This window comes from Mesocricetus auratus, unplaced genomic scaffold (genome assembly GCF_017639785.1).
Source record: "Mesocricetus auratus isolate SY011 unplaced genomic scaffold, BCM_Maur_2.0 Super-Scaffold_4256, whole genome shotgun sequence".
NCBI classification, from domain to species: Eukaryota; Metazoa; Chordata; class Mammalia; order Rodentia; family Cricetidae; genus Mesocricetus; species Mesocricetus auratus.
In genome coordinates, this window is record NW_024429182.1 from 41030360 (window position 1) to 41052622 (window position 22263).

Here is a 22263-nt window from a genome sequence, read left to right on the forward strand (position 1 = left end):
CCTCTCAGGGTCTAGGTACCATGGAAGAGTTGATTGTTTGTTGCTTCAGCAACTAGGGGACTTTGAGACATTTGGAGATTTTGATGAGTTGCAGGGATTTGGTGCCTTTTGATACTTGATTGCATTGGTATTCCTGTAAGATGAATGGAACTTTGTAATATTTTGTGATTTAGTTTGTTTCTAGGGACAGTTGGAAAACTTAATTGCATAGGGGTTCCTTTAGGAAATAGGGGACTTTGAAATATCTGTTGACATATTTAGCAGGTGGTGACTGGATGACTGTGGAAACGTGATTGCATTGGGGTTCCACTAGGAACTAGGGAGCCTGGAGAAAATTTGGGAACATAGTTTGCTCATAGGGACTGAGTAACTTTGGAAGTTTGATTGCATTGGAATGCCTGGGGACACTAGGTGACTTTAAGACATTAGGAGACATAAGTCTCCTGCAGGTTCTTGACACTCTTCAAAACCATGTTCTTTGAGTGCATATGAAGACATTTGGAGATTTGGGTGCAAGGGGCTACTTTTAAGAAATTGGGGGCCAAAGTTTCTTGGGCATTCTGTATCTATTAGAAGCTGTCTGTGCATCAGAGGATTTGAAAGCATTTTCAAGAGATGATGCTGAAGTTTGATACTGTATTTTATGACCCTGGATATCAGCAGGCTCTCCCATCTTGTCCAGATCCCTATTGGTGGTTGAAAATCTGTTCCCAGTACCTGGCCTTAAATTTCTCCTCCTAGAACATCTTTTTGATACATTAACAATGGCAATTACTATAGCATACATTTCAAAGATAAAATGGTCTAAATGACAGTTTCTTGATTCAGTAGTATTTACCAACACAGTAAAGTAATTTAAAATAATAATGATAACAGCCACCACTAATATGAATGGAATTCAATCTGATGAGTTTATTGTAAGCTTTATTGTTTGAAGTAATACCTGAAGAATCGGCACCTAAGGCAGCAGGCATCTCTGCAATACATAGGATGTCTGTTTCCAATTATTAATAACATAGATATCTGCTTAAAATGTTTTTGAAAATGCATAATTATTTGTGGATTCCATAAGTCATTCACCTTAATGACCCACTGAACAAAAAATATCATAGCAGAGAACTCACACTTGAAGTCACTAACATTTACATTTACATGCTGCCTAATAACTTCTTAGATACCAACTTACCTCAAGGAGCAATTTTTGATGGTGGTTCCATAAATATAGTATTGCATCATCTAGTGATGTCATTGCTATTCAGGTTGGATGACTTCAGTGACAGATTGAATAAAAAAATAGATCTCAGAATGTGTCCCTACAATGCTGCACTTGAAAAGAATGTATTTATTCAGCAACTACCAGAAGGCCTGTGTGCCAGAGATTCCATGTGGGTCAGGGACAAATAGGAATGTTTGTTACAAGATGCTATGTATGAGAGGAAAGAGGAACAAACTTCCAAAAGAAGGTAAAGTTGGTAATTTTGTTGATGCTACCAAAGCCTTGCTGTTTCTTTGAAAGCAGTTAGATATAGAAACTCTCCCCAACTGCCTAGACTGTCTTAAGATGCTCCTTTGGCTCTCAGTCCAGTAATGGCTGTGATTCATTGCTGTGACACCAAATATGTATCTGTAATTCACAGTCCCTTTAAAATATAAATAAGAACATTAATTTTCTCTACTCTCTTGTCAGGTCCATCTAATTTGGGATTTCAAATCAGAAAGGAAATTGTCTTAAACTGGAAGTCAATGGTTCCCCATTTGCTTGGTTATATGCACAAACCGTATTCTCTAGTTACCCTGGAGACATGGTCATTTAGACTTCTCTAGTTAGTCATCTACTTTTCCATGGAAAGAAAAAGCAAATTCTTATTAGACATTGGATTTTAATTGAAAGATACTGAGCTCCAATTCCTTCTAACAGAAGCACGGATTTTCATTTTAAAATGTTTACTAAACATTGGGTTTTTGTCTTTAGACAAAGCCAAGTTAAAGCATTGTTAACAAAAACTGTTGCTGGCTTCATTAGTGATGGTTTCTGGTTCGTTTTTTTTTGGGGGGGGGGGGTTTTTTTTTTTTGGTTTTTCGAGACAGGGTTTCTCTGTGGCTTTGGAGGCTGTCCTGGAACTCACTTTGTAGGCCAGGCTGGCCTCGAACTCACAGAGATCCGCCTGCCTCTGCCTCCCAAGTGCTGAGATTAAACACCCGGCGGTTTTTGGATATTTCGTTTTGTTTTGTTTTGGTTGGTTGGTTTTTCGAGACAGAGTTTCTTTGTATTGTTTTGGAGCTCGCTTGGTAGACCAGACTGGTCTTGAACTCACAGAGACCAGTGCTGGGATTAAAGGCGAGTGCCACCAACGCCCGGCTTCATTAATGATTGTTTACCTTTATAGTATATTATAGACCAATGCTTCCTATTCATTTTCTTTTAAATAGTTTTTCAATGTTTTTCATGATTGATTATGTCCCCTCTTTTTTTTTTTTTTTTTTTGATACAAACTACTGATATGGTTCTTACTTTGGTATGTCCTACTAACACCCCAGCTCAGCTGAAAAACAGATAGACCACCCATGGAGCATTTCATTCAAGCTGGGGTTGGAGGGGGGAATGGGATTAAATTGAAAGTAAAACTGTGAAATGCTTCCATTGGCTGTATGCTTAACAGCTACATTAATTAAAAACAGACTATTTCTGTGAATTCTTCTCACTGTAAGTGGCAAAGATGAAATCGGAAGCTGGTTTAAGTCCCATGCAAATGATTTTTATTGAACATATACTGCTCACATTTTAGGGACTGTATTCTACCTAAATAATGCAGGAGTATGCAATGCCTGCCAAACTCCACACAATGTTAAAACCCTACTTAGTGTTTTATCGTTAAAGAGAGAGCTCTGCATCCTTTGGTAACTGATGAGTTCAGATAGAAAACATGCCAGGAGCGTGGACCGATGCATTATCACAACCACACACACACACACACACACACACACACACACACACACACACACCTGCCTCATAGCTGTGCCTCATCACATGCCATAACATTGGCAAGCAGAGCCCAGAGCTCTTTAAGAACGCAAAGCTCATAAATAATGGTTGAATCACACAAGGGATAATTAAATGAGACAACTGAATGCCAATGGACTCCCCAGAAGAAAATATCCTCTGTGAGGAACTTCCTGCCACTGCTTTGTTTATTTTTTTCTTTCTCAGTTTTAGCTCTGAGTAACAGTTCATTACTGCAGATACTTTTTCAAGTGGAAGTGCTTTAAAACTCCTCACAGTCACAGAAACATTTGGAGACACATTTAGCAACATTTCTCCAATGCCTATTGAGTTGTACATATTTCCTCATTTTAAAATATTTTAGCCTTCACCATGCTAATCTAATAAGATACACCCGTTTGAGGAACCAGACACACGTAACAATCCCAAAAATCAAAAGGAAAAAATTCCGAAATTGCAGAATCTTGCTCAGTTGTGAACTTTACAATGTGACTGGAATTTGTTCATTCATTCTTTTCATTTAGGGTAAATATGCATCGATGTTATAACTGCCTCCTCATTCTTAAAAAAAAAAAGATTCACAATGAATTTCAATGTTTCTCCACCAACCTCCTCTGAATTCTTTTTCAGAAATACTTAATGTCTTTGGCTTGACAGCTTTGTGCTCAAGGTTGGCAGGCTATTTTTAGTTCCTTGAGTATTTTAAAGGCATGAAAACACCCTGCTCTGGTTTGCTTGTTTATGAAATATATTTAGCAGACAATTACAGTTCATTTAATATGCTTTCAATGCTGTCTAGGGTAAAAAGCCTCTAAGGTTTTTTGTTTTGTTTTGTCTTTTTTTTTTCTTTTTGGCAAATGAAGAGAAGTATGAATCTTTGTCTCATGGGGCCACTAGGATGGGATACATTTATCAAACCCCTGAGAACTGGGCAAAATGAAGGGATCACAGAAGGAGGCAACTCTAACTTGCTTACTTCTGAATCATGAGAGGACTGAGCGACGAGTGTCCGCATTCTGACCCACTTTTGTTTAGTGGAAACAAGATAATCCTGTACAGCAATGTACATTGAATATCAATTGCAGGCAGACATCACAGTTATGCAAATGTCCTAACTGTCACTTTGGTCACTTGTCAGATGCTCAATTAGTACCTGTAACATCCCATGTCTGTGGCCAGTTTTGAAGTCAAACATGCAAAAAGAACAAAGTTGGCCCTTCCCTGCCTTGGTGGTAGCCACTCAAGAACTAATTAAAATAGTACTGAAGGAGTATAACTGACAAAATATGAGGGCATGAGGAAGCTTGCTAAAAGATATTTTATTTTTTAAGAATATACATTTTTTAAAGAAATAAAAAAAGGCATTGTGGTTTTCTGCATGAAATCTGACTCAATAGGTAAGGTAACTGAATGAGATTATACCATAATCGCGACTGTAAAAGAAATCTATGAAGGCACTAATGAACAAATTAACAAAATATGATGGCAGTTAGCAAAATGACAATATTGTTCACAGAACCCCAAAACTCCCTAATCTTAGGAAATGCACATTATTATTTTTGTAAAAATAACGTTGGATGCATACATATCATCTGCAATCAAAGTGTTCAGAAAAGTAAGGTTATATATGTTTATATTTTCTGTAAGAATAGGATATAAATGATAAATATTAACAATAGGTGTAAATTCAAAACTATAAATTCACAATGAAAAAATTTTACACTTGCTCTATGTGGATGAGTTATTATTTTTTAAAAGAAGAAAGAGAGTGAAAGGGTAGGGAGATAGAGCTGGATCTTAGAGGAGATGAAGAATTAGGGTAAACATAAACAAAATACATTGAATGAAATTATCAAATGATAAATACATCATAAAATCTTTCTCAAGTTGTGTGGTGGGAATGAGGAGACCATACCACAGAAAGTGGAGAACACAGGGATATGGCATGTTCTAAAAGGGCCTTGGCACAGAAATCAGCACTCATGATGACGTACAACAGGGTCAGGAGAGAAGGGAACAGCATGGGGTAAGAAAAAAGCATCCTAAGCACAAGCATTTGTAGTCTTACAGTAGTTGAGTGCCGAGACCAAGAGAACCCAACATGACAGTACACAGTGACAGAGAAAATGGGCTGACAGGATCATGTAGGGAGGTCAGAGATCCTATACATACAGTCATAAGATCTGGTAAGTTTGAAAAGGGGATGATGGATGGTGCAATACAATTTAAGGCACAGGAAAGACACAAAACAAATATTCCTTTTTTATTTAAATTAGAAACAAGCTTGTTTTACATGTCAATCCCAGTTCTCTCTCCCTACCCTCCTCCCCTGTCTCCCCCACCCACCTCCTATCCTATCACCTTTCTGCTCCCCAGGAAGAGTGAGGCCTTCCATGGGGGATCTTCAAAGTCTGTCACATCATTTGGAGCAGGGCCTAGGCCCTCCACCATGTGTCTAGGCTGAGAGAGTATCCCTCTATGTGGAGTGGGCTCCCAAAGTCCATTCACTTAGCGTACTAGGAACAAATACTGATCTACTACCAGAGGCCCCATAGATTAACCAGACCTCCAAACTGTCATCCACATTCAGGGGGTCTGGAACAGTCCTAGGCTGATTTCCCAGCTACCAGTATGGAATCCATGAGCGCCCCCCTTGTTCAGGTCAGCTGACAAAACAAATAATTTAATGTTGCAAAAATATGAAGGAGTGGTAGCAAGAACAGACAGCAAGACAGCCTAGTGAGTAAACATGCCTGGCAACCTGAATTCAATTCCTAGGACCTCACCTGGTGGAAGGAAAGAACTGACTCCTGCAAGTTTTCCTCTGGCCTAAGCATGCAGGAGCGCGCGCTTGCACGCACATACACACACACACACACACACTCACAGAGAGAGAGAGAGAGAGAGAGAGAGAGAGAGAGAGAGAGAGAGAGAGAGAGAGAGAGAGAGAACAAAGATCTTTGAAGGGTGAAGTTTGATCTTTTAGGAAGAAAACCAAGTCTGAGATTCAAATGGTACTGACACACCCACACTTCCCTCCTCCCTTCTCAGAATCCAGCTCAGTTCTAGTCCTGTTCCATCTATTAAGGAAGAATATGGTAAGAAGGGACTCCAGACTAGGGAGCCAGGAAACTTAGTGACTGCTCAGTCTTTGAAGCCAGAAGCTTGAGAACAAAATTAAGTCTCAAGTCTGAGATTAAATGCTCCAAAGCACCCTGAGAGTTTCTGCTGAAAGTCTAGGTTCAAGGGTAAGGGACGTAAACTTAGACAACCATAGGAAACAAGTGTGGGGTTGGGAATGCACACTGGGAAAAGGGCTATGAGTGTGCCTTAGGTATCCAACCTATTGAACCATGCTGACCACATTCATGATGGTCCTCCCCACTTGGGCCTTTGAGCAAAATAACACGCTACTCTGTAAATACCTTCACAGAGACACATAGAAGCAAGCTAATTTCCTAGAAATTTCTTAATCCAGTCAAGTTGGCATCAAAATTAATCATCAAGATAACTGTCCGTGGATGTACATGTTTTAAATTCACTTAAAAATAAGGAGCACTAATTATTTATCAAGGCCTCTTGTCATCTTTTAAAATTTAAAACCCTGTGACAATTTCATCAAAGAATCTTATTTTTGCAGCAGATGGAGACTATTCCAGAATACAGAGAACCATCAATCATTCAGTGACAAGAACCAGTTTATGAATCTACAATGTAACACCTGAAATTCAGGAAACATGGAAGATGAGAACAAAAAAGACTGTAAAGGTCAGAGGATCAGGGTGTCTGCTATGATTCTGTATCACCAGAAAACTGTAACCATGAACTCTCAAAAGTATGGTTACTGAACAAGACCTGTACAATGACACTAGATGACATGCTGGTGTGAACAGGGGAAACCTCACAAAGCCCCAGCCCTAGATGAACAGCTGCATGCATCTAATGACTTCTGAAAGGGAACCAGTCTTCTCCAAGAATGAGCCTTTGATACGCTATCTAATCCGCTAGTCCGATCCTAACACATGAACAACACTAACTGAATCCAGTGGGCCATATTCATGTGTGAATGTGTGTGTATGTTTGTGTGAGAGAGACAGAAAGACATAGACAGAGACAAAGCAGCAATAATAAAGAAGAAGTCATGAGTTTGAAATGGAGTAGGATAGAGAGAGAGGGAGAAATGGAAATGATGTAAACAATTCATTTTAAAATTCTCAAGTAATTTTCAAAATTTAAATTAAAGATTAATAAAATAAAACCTTTCTACAAAGCCAGTCATGCAGAATATTATGTAGATATTCTGGGCCACAAAAAAATTTGTCTTACTAGAATTTTAACCCTATAGTGGCAAAATGAATAACAGGAACAATCTACACAGCTGTACCATCAGTCATGGAGCCTCCTTGAACCTACAGAGGACATCAAGTGAGGATGGTAGCCTGGAACTGCTAAGAATTCAGACAACTCTGAGTCATCTCAGGTTTGCTATGTATTCTACCAGTATTAGCTCTAAATGGAGCTCAAAAAACATCATATATGCTTGATTGACTCTTATTAGTACAAAGAAAAGAGTTCTTGATTTATATAGGTAAAATCAGTTCTTTAAAATGCTGTTTTTGTTATTTTGAATCATTAAACCAAAGGCAGTAAAGACAAAGGTTATTAGAATTTTCGTATGTCCTAAAAGGGCTGAATCCAAGAGTTTAATTAAAATTCTTTATTTTTTCTCATGAAGGATATATAATATGAGTGTAATTGGGATAAAATTAACTCTATATGCTCATTCACAAGACTCATACACTTACTTTTCATCAGCCCTGGAAGCTGTAACAAAAACATAAATTATCTGTGAATAATGGCATGTTTAATTTTCTCATTTCTCACCCCTAAAATTCCATTGCAAATACACTAAATAAGAAAAATTCACATCAAAATGTGTTACTCAAGGCCAACAACTTTTTTCTCTAAGATTTCAAATGACCTGCAAATTGTTCAGTGCATTCCCATGTCTTGAATTTGAAATAAAATAATTGTGATAACTTTGAAGGAAAAGGCAGAAATCCCAAGGCCACAGTGAAATTATGGACAAGGCAGCAGAATGTCCATGGTCTGAATGGATGCTGAAGTCAGGCACTCATTTTTCTGTGCAATTTTTGAGTATTGAACTTTAACCACTCCTACATGAATGATCAGTCTTGCACCTCCCACTTCTTCCCCTATGTGAATTCCCACAAGATCCCTTACTTGATGATTTGCTCCTCCTGGAAGCTCTGCCCTGCCCACAGTCATCAGGCTACCTCACTTCAACAGAAACTCATGAGCTACCGCAAGACAATCTTCTTGTATGATTGCTTCAACTGGAGAAATTATCTGTGTTCTGAGTATCAAAGATAACCTGACACTGGTCAGACTGAGCTTAAGATTTGTTTCTGGTGCTAAACTTAAGTGTGTCCAGAAAAATCTTCATTTTTGAGAATAAAACTTCTATGTAAATTGTTTTTATTCTTTTTTATTTAAATTAGAAACAAACTTGCTTCACATGTAAATCCCAGCTCCCTCCCTCTCCCCTCGTCCCCTGCTCCCCCACTAGACACCTCAGCCCCCCCACCCAATCCCCACTCCCTTCCCCAGGGAGGGTGAGGCCTTCCATGGGGGATTTCCAGAGTCTGTCATTTCATTCAGGGCAGGGCCTAGGCTCTCCCACAAGAGTGCAGGCTGGGAGAGCATCCCTTTTTATAAAATGTTTTTAGCACTTAAGAAGTTTACTGATGCCAAGCAGAGGAGGCAGAGGCAGGTGAATCTATGTGAGTTTCAGACCAGCCTGGTCTACAGAGCAAGTGCCAGGACAGAACCCAAAACTACACAGAGAAACATCTTGAAAAAAAAAGTTTGTTGACTTATGCAACCCAATGCTAAGAAGGAAGGGTTGTCTAAAACAAAAGGTGTATGAGAGATGTTCCTCCTCTCTCGGCTCAAGGTCCTGAAGCAGATTCCACAGGCTACTTCCCTGCTCTAAAACCTCATCCTCAGATCAAGAGCTCCACACTTAATGATACCTTCCTTTCTGAGATATGTAGTTAGGGTGTTTGTTGCTGCAATAAAACACCAGAAGCAAAAATAACATGGGGAGGAAAATGTTTCATTTAGCTTACAACTCTCAGATCACATTCCATCACTAAGAGAAGTCAGAACATGAACCCAACACAGGAACCTGGATGTAGGAACTGAAGCAGAGGTCATGGAAAAACATTGTTTAATAGACTTGCTTCTCCTTACTTGCTCGATCTTCTTTCCAATACAGCAACCCAGGCCTGGCACCAACAGTGAGCTGGGGCTTCCTACATCAAACATTAATCAAGAAAATGTCCCAGAGGCTTACCCACAGAGCAACCTGATGGGGACATTTTTTCAACTGAGGTTTTCTCTTCTCAAATAATTCTAACTTGTGTCAAGTTGATTTAAAAATAAAACTAATCAAGGCATAACAGAGTACCACATACTGAAAAATGAGCAAGTACTCATTTTCTTACCTTCTGTAGGCCAAGAAGTTCAAGATCAAGGCATTTCTCCTCAACTTGCAAGATATATGTTTTATCCCTGTATCTTCTCGTGGCCTGTCCTCTCAAGTTTCTGTGCTTGAAGGTCCTTATTTAATAAAGATATGTCATGCTACATTAAAGTCTATCCTGATAGCCTTCTGTGAAGCTAACTTTTTAAGGAAGTTGTCTCCAACTACAGTTCAGATCTGAAATACTAATGTCTTGGCCTCCAACATATTAATTTTTCAAGGATGTACAATATACTAATTACTAATGCTGTAATTAAACACCAACAATCTTGCATACCTCTGGACCACAGCTTCTGTGTGCTGACTCTAAGGAAATATTTCTCTGAAGATTTCATCTCAATGATGCTGGTCTCTTCTTAATCACCAGTAATTTCATAGCTTCAGCACATCACCACAAATTGACCAAGTAAAGCAAAGATTTTGCTTCAGTGGTTCTGGTCTTTTGTTGCTCGTGGCTGATTCTTCAACCCAAGTTAGCCAGAACCACAAATCCTCAACTCAAAGTAGAAAAATAGACAGTCTTTAAGGGACTCTCAAACTTCCCTCTGGAAATGCAAAGAGCAAGCTTTCATCACCTGCCACCTGCATTGCTCTAGTATCACTCTTATCTCCAAAACTCACACAGAAAAGTTCACCAGCCTTTGACTACTCAATGGCTTTTCTAATTCAAGAGTTCCCCAGTGCTTCTAAAATCCTCTCCAAAACAATATGATCACTTTTGTCATAGCAGTACCCCATGATCCTGGTACCCACTTCTGATGCAGTTGGGGTTACCATTGTTATGATGAAAAAAAATTACCAAAGCAACCTGGGAAGGAAATGCACTTTTGGCTTACACATCAATGTTCACATTGAAGGAAGTCAGTACAGGACAAGAACCTGGAGGCAAAGATTAAGGCACAGTCCGTGGCCTGTGCTTCTTGCTTGTTGATCATGGCTTGTTCAGCCGGCAATCTTATAGAATTCAGGACCACCAGGATAAGGATAACACCACACAATTATCTGGACCCTCCAAGATCAATCACCAACTAAGAAAATTTCCTACAGCCTGATCTTATGGAAACATTTTCTCAATTGAGGTTCCTTCCTGTCAGATTACTCTAGATTGTGTCAAGTTGACATAAAATTAGTCAGCATACAGGTCAATCCATGCTGGTACTGCTGAGGTGAAACAGTAGAAACTTCCTGGGAAGAGTAATAGTTACTTCTAGCACTATCCCTTGTAGAAGTCTAAGCAATCTTGTCACTGTCTTGTCAGTAATTTATGAGTCATGTGTCTGTTACTGATTGAGGATAATTGGATTAGATTGTCAGTTTTACCCCTTCTTAGATGTGAAGAGGAACTAAGAGTCACATGCAACAAATAAAGAATTGCGGATATGAAACATCCTTTGAGTGCAGTAAGGATAGTAGACAACCCTAAACAAACCATGAACATTAAGTTAAACCACCAGAAAGTTTGTCAAAATCCTTTAAGCAACAGAGTAAAAGAAATCACTATCTTGTATTAATTATAATAAGTATTAACCCAGGCAAGAAAAACAGAAGCAGGGGGTATAGGAATGTTCAGAAATAAATTATTCAGTGTGTTTATTATTGTTTTGTAAACTACATGTTAATTATAATGGGGGATATGTCTGGCAGATGATCACTTTAACCAAAATGATAAAATTAAGCAATATGTAGAACATGGAAATAACCAGAACTCTGAATTCTATCTGCTACTGTATAACTTGGATCTGAACCTCATAAAATTCATTCAAAATAGGGAACATTGTATAGCCTGATTAGACAGATGTTTTCAAAAATGTCAAAACCATAAAAAAAACACAAAAAACAGCAAACTACTCTAGAATAAGGATAATATATCAACATGACAAATTAAATGTATCATATTTCTTAGCTAAATACTGAATCAAATAAATAGCAAGAGTCAGAAAAATACCACAATAAACAGGCAGATGTAATTGCCAATAGTAGGTTCCCATAATATAATATCTTATTAGAGTGATGATAGGGGAGAATGCATTTTTATTATGCAATTAATGCTAAAATTGTCATGTGTCTTCACACTGGTCTATTCTAAAGAAGCTAAATAAAATCCTTTCTATGAAATATAGTGAGTGCTTTGATGTTTATACACTCTTGAAATGTTTAGTCTTTTTTGGTGCTAAGCAACATTTGGTATCTGATGGTCCCATGAATTTTATTTTCCTTTAATAAGAGTATGAGGTGGGAATGATCTGTTATTGTTAAAAGATCTATAACTTTCACAACAGAACACTGACATAGAAAAAATTATTCTTCATCCAATAAGTAGCAGTAGAATTAAAGGAAGTGTTGAACACACCATATAAACATTTATTAGATACTAAAGACCGAATATATTTGCCTTCATTATATTTTAATACATTTTGAATCTTTTACTGGCTACTTAAATTAAAACTGTGGTTTCTTATGCTACTTCCTACTCTTAAGTAATATTCAATAGTATCTTCTTACAGCTTTTTATGAAAGCTTATCTATTTTTGTGAGAAAGTAATCAATAAAGAAAGGTTTGAATTAATAGAAGACTAGTCATTTTATTTAAGAAGAACAAACTAAAAAATGACTGAAAAATTCAGGAAGTCTCATTTCTCACATTTCTTAAAACTATAAGGACATCCATACTTACAGTTGGTATGTATTTATAGACAAAGAAGTTATAACTAAATAATTCCCTACTACTTTGAAAATCTAAAATACAATATTTTATAAATATCAAGATACTGTCATGCTTCTTAGAAGTAAAGAAGTGCTTTGTTTTAAGAAATTTAATTTTAAAATACGGACGTGAAAATACAGCTGAACTTCACAATATACCTGTACACTCAGGTCCACCTCTGATTTTATAATATACACCAAATAATTAGGCTAATTCATGATCACAGCGACTTGTTTATGAGAAATAAGACAGATTCACTTATAACAACTCTATTTACATATTAGCCCCATAAAAAAGGTAATATAATTGTCTCAGAGACCACAAAATATTTCTAAGTTTCTACTCTTTTGTAGCAGTCTACCTAGTTTCCATCTCCTTTTCTTCCATTAACCTACATTTGCCATTTTGTTTTTCTTACCAAAAATGTACGCTAAAATAACATTATATATTATCACTACTTTAAAGCAAATATTTATTAATTCACTCAGTTATTGGATGATAGTATCATTTTTGAAAATTTGTAAAATACTAGAATACCACATGAAAATTGACTACTTTAAAGAGAAACAATATTTCATTACCTCCCACAATTATGAAATATATTCTGAATGACACCAGACAACTTTTTGGTTATTGAAAGTATCTGTTGAAAAATGATACCATATGGACAACTGGGTTAGGATGTGCAAGATGAGCAAGCATTCACTGGCCATTTGTACTGGTTATAGTTTGAGGTACTGACCAGGGTCAATGACTGAAGTGACATCTCTTCCTACAGTGAGCCTCCCCCATGCATCTCTGACTCAGAATGGTAGTGTCTCCAAAAATAAATCCAAGTTTGAAAGTTGCGTAACATCATTATGTCACCATCTGCAATCAGAGCAACAATTATAGTTAATATTAGAGGAAAAACTCAGAAACAAAAACCACCATATTTGTTGTGGTGGTATGTTAAATACTGTAAAATACACATCAGTCACATGAAAGAATATAGAAGGGGGATAAATAAAATCAGTATTTAAAATTGTTTTCTTTATGGATTAGATCAAGAAGAAAATCTAGAAAACATCGATGACCCTAAGTATTCATCTCAGAAAGTTATTCTAAGATGTTTAAGCTATAATCAAATTTATAGTAGAAATAATGAATAATAATGGTCAGGTTTAAAGTTGCTTCAATGAAAAGAATATAAAATTTCAAATTTTCTAAAAATGTTTCTCGAAAATAAGCAAGCAAAATAAAGCACAAATTATCAGGACTCAAAATCAAGAAGGAGCCAAGCTAGAACTCTTAAACACAATGGCACTGGGCTGGGGTGTGGTTCAGGGAGAGCACTTGCCTAGCTCCTAAGGAGTCCTGGATTTGATTGCAGCTATTTTTTTAAGCACAGCAAATACTAGGAGGGAATTGTGAGAGCTTCTTTCAGAGCCTGAGTAGAAACAAAGCTTGGCATTGTCACCTCCTCTCCTTCACATTATGCTACAGTGCCTAGCCAATGGACCATAGCTAAATTAATGAATGGGGGAGGAATTTAGAATGAAGATTTGCAATGTTTGCAAATGATATAATGGGTTATACAGAACATTCATGGGAATCTACAGAAAAACAACTACAATAATGCATACATTTTGTACAAATTCAAGATGCACACACAATACCGAATATCAGATTTATTTCAAATAATATCCCAAAATTTTGGAAATTATTTGTTATATTTAATTAATTAATGCATGTATCCAAAATATTATCTATATATAAATAACACTACTAAGTATGCAAATAAATCTGTCAAATGTTGTGAGGAAAACCTTAAAAATTGATATGTATTTTAATGTTTAAAAGTAGTATTGTAGTTAGTTCTTACAAGGTTGATGTATAAATTTGAATCAATTACAGTAAAAATATCGGCAAGGTTTGTGACTTTCAGAACGTGTGTATGTGTGTGTGTGTGTGTGTGTGTTTGTGTGTAAAGGTATAAGAATAGCCATAAAATTTTATGCTGTAAGAATTCAAGAATATAGAAGTAAACATTTTCAAATAAAATGAAATATTACTGTGCCAGATATTACATTTTAAAGCTAAATGAAACAATAACGACCATGTGCAAGAAAGGCAACACTGGCACCTGATGGAACAGAGGATAGAAACAGATACAGTCCTTTGGGAATACTACACTAATGTCAAATGTGCCGATGAAAAGCAACAGTGAAGGACAATCTTTGACTACTTAGCCTAGGATGCATGGGATATACATGGAGAAAAGAGAAACTTTGATTCTGCTTCACACCATACAAAGAAAACACATATCAATAACTAGAAGTAAAAACAAGCAGTAAAAAAAATGAGAAAATCACATTTCAAATTCTTCGTGATCTTGAGATGAATAAATTCCTTAGGTCTGAGAAAAACAAACAAACAAACATGATATAAACATGATCAAATGGACCACTAACACTGAACTTTTAGTTATCAAAGATCTCAAACCAAAACATAACAAATAATAGATGGCAGAAAGTATTTGCAACATACGTAACCACAAAAATGTTTGTATCCATAGCATGTAAAAAATCAGAAATCCCTGAGTTATACTTGGAGAGGTACTTCAATAAGAAAAATACAAAAATAGCCTTTGAACATTTGTAAGAATGCTTATCTTAACAAGTTAAAAAATACAAATGAAAGATACAAAGAGATGACAGAATGTGTACATTTAAAGACTGGAGTTAAGAGAACTAATGATGCTTAGTGTTGTTAGGAAGAAGCACTCTGAACTATCATCAAAGGCTGGCAGTTAAGTTTGCCTCTTGGTAAATTGTTCAGCAATATATGCTAAGATGATTCCACTACTAGAATATACACCAACATTAAAGTAAAGCAATCAAGAGGCTAGTAACTGAGTCTATCTCCACACTTTGAGTTATTACATAATAGAACACAACATCCCTGATTATGATAAGCGAATATTTTAGTGTTTTTCATACTAAAAAGCATTCAGGGCAGGAGAGCCACATACTCACTACACAAACCTGATGGTATTTGGATCTCCAGCAGCCATATGTAAAAAGCCAGGCACAGCAGTACTTGTAATCCTAGACCTAGGGAGGTGGAAACAAGCAGATCCCTGGAGCTTACTACACAGTCAGATAGCCTAGCCAAATCAGTGATCTTCAAGGTCAAGAAGGAACCTACATCAAAATATAAAACAGACACTAGACAAGTACAGCAAATAAGTGTCTGTAGAGCACTGTGTTCTAAATGAGACATCTATACCACACCCTCTACCCTCAACGATCAGGGACTCTCAGAGAAGAAGGAGTAAAACATTATAAAAGCCAGGGTTTGGGGAAGACTGCAAGGCATTGCACACAGGAACTCATAGTAGCTGTGACTTCCTTCACGAGACCCGAAGAAGATCAAGTCAGTAGAAATTCTAGCACTGATGTAGGAGGAGCAGTTGATAGCAGCTGGAGAGGAAAAGTCTTCTGTCTTCAGAGATGTAACTTGTTCATGTGATAGCTCTAGATCCATGTGCATAATCAAACTGACTGGATTAAAAAAAAGAAGAGGATATGAAATTATGGGGGAAAGAGAGATTGTGGGGTATCTGCGAGGAGTTAGAAGGTAGAGCAGAGGAGATGGGAGGTTTTGCATAGATTTTCACTGAAATAAAATCTCCATCTTGGAAAGAAGCTCCTTAAAATAGAGATGTTTTATCTAGGAGGTAAAAACATTCCATCCGTCAGGGAAGTTTGATAATCTCAGGAAGTAAACAATGCAAGACTTCAGGAAGTCTCTGAAACTGACCAAACTAGATCACTCTGTCTTCAAGTGTACATAAGCAGTTAGGACTGCTGACTCTTGGAAGATACTCTTGGGGAAGCTGAGCTGCCTACAAGAGTCTCATACCAGTAGAATCAGCTGGAAAAATAGAGACACCCCAAGCCACCAGGGGAAAAGGAGACATCAGTTTAGCTACTGGGAGAGGCTCCAACCTCTTGAGCTCCCCAAAAGAGACAGTATCTAACCTCTTCAAGAGCCTGCATGTTGTAGAGTATGCTCCAGATATCTAGTGTTCATGACTGACATTCATTCTGGAGTGGGCTTATTAGCAATGCAGCTGTTTTAAGCCAGTTTTGCTCCTGAAAATAACCCCTCACCCGTATTTGGAGTAACTCATTGCTTCACCAAGTTCCCTGGTGATATCCTTATGTTGATTTATCACAGTGCCTTAGATGGTGTGAGTATGAGTAGATATTGGTTCTACTAACAACATTTGGATATAAGCAAAGCACATTTGATACATGTATGAAATATCCAAATAATAAATAAGATGTGTATGTTATTTTTAAAAAGTGGAGAGAATTCAAGAAAGTACCCAAAATCAACCTCTGACGCTCTGTATGCACCTTTGCATGCAGACCTGTAGGCGTATACCCACACATGATCACATATGCACATCTATATCACACAGAAAGAAATGAAAATAAAAAAAATCAGTGCTTACAAATATCTGACCTTCAGCTACTCAGAGGCAGTCATTTGGTTAAAGCCTGTCAAAATGGGGTGCATCAATATTCCAAATTAAATGAGACAGATACCAGGTATAGGAAGTCAATGAATTTTCTGTTATGTCTCTGCTAGTCCTACAATAGCATGTTTATGCAGTAGGGGAGAGGTCTCTGAACCTCTTCTGGCCTGAATTTGCCCAATTGTGTATCATTCCTTGGCCTAATTATCTCAAACAAAAGTATTTTATCTAATGTTCTTATTGTATGGGCAGTGAGGTGTCTTAGTAAATAAAGGAATTTTCCACCAACGTGGATGACCTGAGTTTGGTTACTGAGACCCACATTCCAGCAACTGGTCTACTGACTTTCCAATATGTCACAGACACATGCAAAGACATGCAGTACTTGTGAGGGGAGAGGGGTTTGTTATTTTAAGACATATAATTTCATCTGTGATCCAACTGCTAAGACATATACTCAAATTTTGTAGTTACATAATCTGCAATAGCCCCAAACATGAAGCAACCCTAATGAAAGTCAGCAGTAGAACTGTCAAGCAAATTATAAAATGTTCACTTCATTGAGTGCTGTATGGCAAAGGAAATGAGCCATGTCAATAATACCAAAATTTTGTGGATATGGTAAACAAATAAATGGAGCTGTTGTGGAGATTAAATTATATTATTTCTATAAATAATATGTTATTTTAAAAAGTCTTGCTTAAACATTTCTTTTAATTTCATACTAGAGAGATTCTCTCTGATGTTCCTTCATAGGTTTGTAATACTGATACTCTTCTGAGCTTTAATGAATGTAGTATCAAGGAAAGACAAGAGGCTTAAGAAATAGCAGATGATACTACACTTGATCTTAGCTAAAAGGCTGAGAAGCAGGGTGAGAACAGGATGAGAAATACCATAATAAGGAGTCTAGGTTTGAAGAGAGATCTGGCACCAGTGAGACCTCTAGCGATCTAAAAGGATGACACCAACTGGCAAGCTAAGCAATAATGGAGAGACTACCCTAAATGCCCATTCCTGATAATGAACTTGACATCTACTTTATATGCCATCCTAGAACCTTCATCCAGTGACTGATGGAAGCAGAGGCAAACACCCACAGTTAAACACTGAACTGAACCCATGGAATCCAGGGACAGAGAGAGAGGAGCAATGAGCAAATTGGCAAAGAATGAGCTGGTGAAGCCAGCAGAGACAGCTGATATGAACAAGGGGGAGCTTTTGGACCCCAGACCAACAGCTGGGAGGCCAGCATGGGACTGATCCAGACCCCCTGAGTATGAGAGTCAGTGAGGAGGCCTGGGCAACCTTTGGGGCCATGGGCAGTAGATCAGTATTTATCCCTGGCATACAAATGGACTTTGTGTGTCCATAGCACAAAGAGGGATGTTCTCTCAGCCTGGACTCTTAGGGGAGTGCCTAGACCCTGCCCTGAGCAAAATGACAGACTCTGGATATCCCCTATGTGGAAGGAAGTGGGGATAGGGTGGGAGGCTGGGGGTATGGAGGGAGGGATGTAGGAGGAGGGGAGGGAGAGGGAACTGGGATTGGCATGTGAAGCAAGCTATTTAAAATTAAAATAATAAAAAAGGAAAACAAAAGAAATGCAAGATGAGACAACTCTGAGTCAGGGCACACTAGGGCATCTGAAAGTTAAGACAATGCAAATGACAGAAGACTTTGCATACACTGGGAGCACAAAATTCATTGTGCTTACAGATCACCAAGAAACCCAGGAATGTTAAGCATGAAGAATTGGCTCTTCAATGGAAAAGATATGAAACCTGATATTCTATCCAGAAAGCTGGGAATTGGAGGTGATAATAGCCTGGTGATCTGCGGTATCTGTTGGCCCAGATCATATCAAGTTACCACAAACAGGACCAGAGGTGGTTAGTAGTCTAAATTACCCTTGCATTATCTATATAGCCAGGGGCTTTCCCAGCTTCCCAACCAAGACCAGAGGTGGTAGCCAAATGACCTCTACACTATCTTTCTTCCCTAGACCCTTAAGCTAACAAAACTAGCCTGTCTCCAGAATCTGTCCTCTTGGAAGAAGTGACATGTGCTCTGAGTTGAGTTTCAATGTAATTCACCTTCTTGTGCACTGGTGATTCTGCTACAGATTCTGTTACAGCAGGAAATTTTTTTCCAAATTATATTGTGTTTAAATATCCTGGCATCAGATTTCTAGAAGACTCACATTTACCTCTTCCCAGATTATTCCCCTGCCTGCCCTGACACTGGCAGGGATTCCTTAGCAGTGAACTTAGTCACAAGAAGCTCTCCCACCCCAATGAATGGACAAAGGGAAAAGAATATTGGGTATGAATGACAGAGAAGCATCTTACTGCAACTGAGTTGAGAACATTGAGAAGGACATATTGCCCACATACGTCATGTGTTCTTATTCTATAGGCTTTGAAAAGGAGTTATACACAATTTCTGGGAGTCAAAGACATTTTGTTTTACTGTTGTTGTTTTAGGTGGTAATGTTTTGTTTTCTTTTGTTGTTTTGATTTTTCAAGACAGGGTTTCTCTGTGTAACAGTTCGGGCTGTCCTGGAACTAACTCTATAGACCAGACTGTCCTTGAACTCACAGTGACCCACCAGCCTGTGCCTCCCATGTGCTAGGATTAAAGGCATGGGCCACCACTGCCAGGTGATAAAGACATTTGGAAAGAGCTTTCACACACAAGTTTATGCAAATTATCAATTTTATTCAATGTTATTCAGACCAAGAATAACAAATCCAGTGGGTCTTAAATGTATGTCTGAAAGAAGATTTGAGGTGAACGTTAGCAGAAAATTCTTATGGGTTTTGTCTTTTAATATTTAACTAAAAACTGTTGTTCTGTGGGCTAATTTTCAGACTTGCAAGTGCTAATGTTTAGGGTCAAGGGTTAACCACTTTGATTATTTTAAGGCATATCTAATTTCAGAACTGTTCGACTGAGAAAATCAATCTTTACACAGGTATACATGGATGAGAAATTTCAAGCAAAGGGTATGAGGGAGAGTAGGAAGGATTTGCTGTTCTCCGGATGAATACACACTTAATACAGACACACATAGAGTTCTAAAGCCTCTCACAAAGCACTGGCAATTATCAACAAAACGTCCTTCCCCAGAGCATATTGAAAAATCAAAATTGGGGGTTATTTTCACACTTCCCAGTGTTTTCAGGCTTTCACTGGTCTTAAAATTAATAGAAAAAGTGTGACAAAATAAATAGAATTATTCCTTACAAAAACCTGTTTGAATGCCTATTGTCCTTTTTGACAATAAACAACGGCTAGGCCATTCTTGATGTTAGTAAACAAAATTCTTATTTACTCTTCCAGGAATAATTTGTTTAAAAAGTAATTTGTGTCATAAAATATGTCTAATCATCTCAAAAACAGAATAAACACTTCAAGTAGCAGTTATCTGGCAAAAAAAGATATAAGAAAGCTGAAATTAAATAACTTTCAATAAAACTGAAGTATGGATAGATATGTGTACATATATAGAGACATGTATTATGCATATATATGTATATGTAGAATTGAAGTTATTATTTGCTATTATTAAAATATATGTCTGCACATGCCTGTGCATAAATAATCATGATATTACAGTTTTTTCAACTATTATGACTCAAAATGTATGGAAGAATATGTGCACACCAAAAATAAAACAATTTAATATAAGGCATGATGGTTCATCCATTTCATCCAAAGACAGGAAAATCTCTGAGCTCAGCCAACCTGGTATACAAAGTGAATTCCAGGCAAGCCATACCTCTTGAGTGAGAATCTATCTCAAAACATTAATTCATTAATAAATAAAAATTATAAAGCAGTTGTACATATAAAGGATTGACAGCTGTGAGTTTCTGTGTTTGTGAAGGGAATGCTGAATATAACTGCCTGAAAATTAAATAAAGTGAGGCTATTCTTACATAGAGATTTTGTGGCAACAAAATTTGGAGGAAAAAAGCATGCTTTGGCTGTGCCCATTTTTTTCTAGCACCATCCATTTGCCTTCAAATTTCCTGATTTCATTTTTTTCATCTGTTTTTTATTTAATTTTTTACGAATGTCTCTTTCAGTTCCCTCCCTCTCTCCTCTTGCCCATCCCCCAATCCTCCCAACCCATCACCCCCAATCCATGCCCCCTCTGCTCCCCAGGGCCTCCAGAAGGGTTTTCAGGGTCTGTCACATCATCCCAGGAAGGGTCCAGGTTCTTCCTCATGTGTCCAGGCTGAGAGAGTATCCCTCCATGTGGTATGGGTTCTCAGAGTCCTTCTGTGTGCCAGGAATAAATACTGATCTATTCTCTAAGGTCACACAGATTGCCAAGGCCTCCTCTCTGTCACCCAGGTTTGGTGGGAGGGTGTCTGAATTAGTCCCATGCTGGCCCCTCAGTCATCAGTCTGGGGTCCATGTGTTCCCCCTTGTTTAGGTCAGCTGCCTCTGTGGGTTTGCCAGCCCCATCTTGATTCCTTTGGTCATCACTCTTCTTTGCAACCGGGTTCCAAGAGTTCAATTCGGTTCACAGCTCTGGGTGCCTGCCTCTGCCTCCATCAGCCATTGGATGAGAGTTCTAGGATGGCATATAAGGGAGTCATCATTCTCATTATCATGGGATGGCATTTAAGGTAGCCTTAATGCCATTTGGTGTCATTCTTGTAGATCTGTCAAGATCTCACTAGTGCCAGATCTCTCCTCCAACTTATACTGACTCCCTATTTTCAGGTATCTCCCATCCTTTTCTCCTCTATTCTTACCCTGGCTCAACCTTCCTGCTCTCCCATGTCCTCCTCTCCCCTCCTCTTTTCTCTATCTTTCTCCCATCTCTTTCTACCCTCCCCCCCAATCCAATTAGGAGATTGCATCCCCTAAACCTTCTCTGGGTTATCATGCATATTTCTCTTAGGGTCCTCCCTGCACCCCAAACTCTCTGGCGGTGGGGTTATGGGCTGGCAATGCCCTGCTCCATGTCTAAAATCCATATATGAGTGAGTACATATCATGCTTGTCTTTTTGTGACTAGGTTACCTCACTCAGGATGGTTTCTTCCAGTGCCATCCATTTGCCTGCAAATTTCAAGATTCCATTTTTTTCTGCTGAATAGTACTCCATTATGCAAATGTACCACATTTTCTCTATCCACTCTTCAGCTGAGGGGCATCTAGGTTCTTTCCAGGTTCTGTCAATTACAAATAATGCTGCTATGAACATAGTTGAGAAGATATCCTTATTATATGAGGGTACATTTTTGGGTATATGCCTAAGAGTGGAATTGCTGGATCTGTGGTAGACTGATTTCTATTTTGCTGATGAATCTCCATACTGATCTCCAAAGTGGATTAACTAGTTGGCATTCCCACCAGCAGTGGAGGAGTGTACCCCTTTCTCCACATCCTCTCCAGCATAAACTGTCATTATTGATTTTAGCCATTCTGACGGGAGTGAGA

At 38.0% G+C, this 22263-nt stretch overlaps 1 long non-coding RNA gene across 6 annotated transcripts in view; it reads right to left on the reverse strand.

The window, feature by feature from the left end:
• Positions 1-22263, reverse strand: part of LOC121140651 — a 123197-nt gene that overhangs the window by 76432 nt on the left and 24502 nt on the right. For all 6 annotated transcript variants that reach the window (XR_005877570.1, XR_005877567.1, XR_005877571.1 and 3 more), the window contains exon 2: positions 13016-13143. This is a non-coding gene — a long non-coding RNA (uncharacterized LOC121140651). The remainder of the gene's footprint in view (positions 1-13015; positions 13144-22263) is intronic.